Raw genomic sequence first — 3,807 nt, 5'->3', positions numbered from 1 at the left:
ATTTGATTCTGCAAATTGTACAGAGCCTGGGCCATGCCTTTGGGGGTGTAGCGAAGAAGCAGCCAGGATTGGGGGATCAGGTTGCAGACACAGTCCCCTCTTCTCCCTAGCGGGGTGGCTCTGAGCTGGGGTGTCACGGCCTCTCTCCCCAGGAGCTGTCATAGCTCAAGAATTGGCCCCTGTGCCAGCATCTGGATCTTCTTAGATTTAGGTCTGGACTCCTTCTGCTTTTCTTGTAGAATCACTTATCAGCAGTGAGCAGGCGGGGCTTTGACTTTCTTCTCTGTGGTCCAGCCCAGCGACTTCCTACCCATAAACAGCCTGGAGTGGGTCAGGAAAATTACTCCCAGGGCTGTGTGCTCCCTCCGAGCCTCCCTGACCTCAGGTGCTGTCTATCTGATGCTAATGCAGGGCTTCCTCTAGTTTTCCTTCCTTCTTCCTCCCCTTAGCTGAGAGGTGCTTAGGCACTGGATGGAAGTTTCAAAATGGTTTGAAAGAGCTAGTGTGGAGGGCTGTCTCCACTCTCCATCCCATCCCTATTGAGATGCTCCTGCCAGCCACCCGCTTCCCTCAGGCTTCTTTCCACTTCCTTGCAAACTTTCTCTTACATTTGTGAACTCGTGAGTCCACGGGCAAAGGCTGGTTGCAGTTTTAGAACTTGACCTTCCATCAGTGGTGCCCTGGAGATAACACTGATAATACTGGAGTGGGTTGTCATTTCCTTCTCCAGGGGATCTTCCCAACCCAGGGATCGAACCCAGGTCTCCCGCATGGCAGGCAGATGCTTTATCCTCTGAGCCATCAGGGAACACTGGAGATAACACCCGTTCTTGTTCTGTGCTGGGGGTCTTCTGTGCTGCAGTTGTCAGGTGGGGGTGGGGAGGGTACCACCAAGAAAAGGCAATTGTTCAGGGGAAGAGATTTGGAGGCTTTCAGGCGACTCTGAGAAAAGAATGACCTTGTTTTTGTTTTCCACTTGAAACAGCAACCCACTCCAGTATTATTGCCTGGAAAATCCCACAGACAGAGGAAGCTGGTGGGCTACCGTCCATGTGGTCACAGAGAGTTGGACATGACTGAGCATGCACACACATACCCCAAGTGCCGTGGGACACCGTCCTTCCCTCCTTTCCTCCTTGCTGTGCTTTCCTCCCTGGACCGTGCGGACGCCCTCTCTCTGGGCCTCCTCTTGTCTCACTGGTCTCCATTCAGCCCCTTCTGAGCTTCCTCTTAACGTTGGAGGATCCCCAGCTCTCCTTCTAACCCTCTTCTCCTTGGTTGAACCCAGCCAGGCTCACAGTTTTGGGAGCATCTAGAGCCGGCAACCTCAAGCTGATAATCCCTCTGACTCCAGACACACATGGACCTCAAAACATGAACATCTTAGGATTCCTGTGGCCTCAGCTGGGTGCTGGGTCTCTCAACACAGCTTCTGCTGGCTTCCAGGTCTAAGGCTGAGATCCTCGGAGTCTTGCTTAACACTTCCGTTTCTCCCGACCCACATTCAGCTGTTGGTCAGCAAGGCCTGCTGGCTCTGCTCTTAAGCTCTATCGGGCTCCACTGCTCTGAGTCCCCTGCATGGCCACCCGTGGGCTGAGCACCTCCTGCCTGGAGCCTCCTCCCACCTTCCTACTCGGGCCCCGATGTTGGCATTGCAGAAGCTGGATTGGACAGACCTGGGTGCCCTTCCTCCCTCACCTTCCTCCAGTCTTTGCCCAAATGTCTCCTCCACGATACAGCTGCCCTGACCTTTCTATGGGAACTGGCAACACTCCCTTCCACCGGCCGCCAGCCCACCCATCTGTACCCCCTGCTCTATTCTGTCCCCAGGGTGCTTCAGATCAGATCAGTCGCTCAGTCGTGTCCGACTCTTTGCGACCCCATGAATCGCAGCACGCCAGGCCTCCCTGTCCATCACCAACTCCCGGAGTTCACTGAGACTCACGTCCATCGAGTCAGTGATGCCATCCAGCCATCTCATCCTCTGTCGTCCCCTTCTCCTCTTGCCCCCAATCCCTCCCAGCATCAGAGTCTTTTCCAATGAGTCAACTCTTCCCATGAGGTGGCCAAAGTACTGGAGTTTCAGCTTTAGCATCATTCCTTCCAAAGAAATCCCAGGGCTGATCTCCTTCAGGATGGACTGGTTGGTCATTATAATTTTTTAAAGAAAATTTTATTTTATTTTTCTTTTCAATCAAATTGTCTTTTTTTTAATTGAAGTATAGTTGATTTAAAATGTTGTATTAACATTTGCTGTACAGCAAAGGGATTTGGTTATACGTCCATATATATTCTTTTTAAAATATTCTTTTCCATTAGAAGTTATCCTAGGATAGTGAGTGTAGTTCTCTGTGCTATACAATAGGACCTTGCTAGTCATCCATGCTATACGAAAAGCTTATACCTGCTAGCCCCCTTCCACTCCCCCTGCCCCCAGTCCCGCTTTGGCAACCAGCAGTCTGTCTGTGAGTCTGTTTGTGACTCAGGTTCTTGTGTGTCATAGTTTAGATTTCACACGTAAGTGATAGTCTATGGTATTTGTCTTTCTCTGTTTGACTTACTTCACTAGTGTGATCGTCTCTAGTTGCACCCATGTTGCTGCCAAGGGCCTTCTCCACCTCTCTCCTTCCCCAGGTGGGGCTGCACCTTTGTCCCCCAGCCTCTAGAACTTAGTGAGGCACCCCAGGGGCTCTGCAGTGGATGGAGCGTTGCTGTTTTTGGAGGCTGGCCTCCTCTCACCTGCAGATGTGACCTGAACCCCACTTCCTGAGGCAGCACCCCTGGCCGGGCCGCGTCTCCCCACCCACCCTCCCAGCTGTCGGCCAGGCCTCTCCGTCAGGCCCATTGTCACAGCTTGTAAGTCCCCATTCGCCTGTCTGCTTGCCTGTTTGTTGTCTGTCTCCGCAGCTGTGACCCTGTTCCAGCGTGTCGGCTTTGTTCTCTGCGGTGTTCACAGCCCTGGCAGAGGCCTGCGGAGAGTGGACTCTTGATCCGTTTTGCTTGAATACTGTGAATACACATTCTGTGTGTTATCTGACTTGATATGAGGCTCAGAGAGGCTGTGTGTTTGGCCCACAGACAGGGAACCAGGTGGCAGAGCCAAGCTTGAACCTGGGTCTGCCTGACATGCGTGTGTGTCTGTGTGTGTCTGTGTATATGTCTGTATGTCTGTGTGTGTGTCTGTGTATATTTGTTCTGTGTGTCTGTGAGTGTCTGCATGCACGTATGTCTATGAATGTGTGTCTGTGTATCTCTGTGTGTTTCTGTGTGTGTATGTGCGTGTGTGTCTGAGTGTGTGTGTCTCTGTAAGTGTGTGTGTCTGTATGTCTCAGTGTGTGTCTATGTCTCTCTGTGTGTTTGTGTGTGTGTGTGTATCTCTCTCTCTGTGTGTGTTTGTATGTGTGTATGTGTGTCTGTATGTCTGTGTGTGTGTCTGTGTATATTTGTGTCTGTGTGTGTGTCTATATCTCTCTCTGTGTGTATGTGTGTGTTTGTGTGTGTGTGTGTGTCTGTATGTCTCAGTGTGTGTCTATGTCTCTCTGTGTGTGTTTGTGTGTGTGTGTGTGTCTGTATGTCTGTGTGTATGTCTATGTCTCTCTGTGTGTGTGTGTGTGTTGTGTGTGTGTGTGTGTCTGTATGTCTGTGTGTGTCTCAGTGTGTGTCTATGTCTCTCTGTGTGTTTGTGTGTGTGTGTGTCTGTATGTCTGTGTGTGTTTGTGTGTGTGTGTGTCTGTCTGTATGTCTCAGTGTGTGTCTATGTCTCTCTGTGTGTTTGTGTGTGTGTGTGTCTGTATGTCTGTGTGTGTG

Source organism: Bos mutus, chromosome 29 (genome assembly GCF_027580195.1).
Source record: "Bos mutus isolate GX-2022 chromosome 29, NWIPB_WYAK_1.1, whole genome shotgun sequence".
Classification (NCBI taxonomy): Eukaryota; Metazoa; Chordata; class Mammalia; order Artiodactyla; family Bovidae; genus Bos; species Bos mutus.
The sequence above is the reverse complement of the archived record's forward strand: the minus strand, read 5'-3'. Positions refer to the sequence as shown.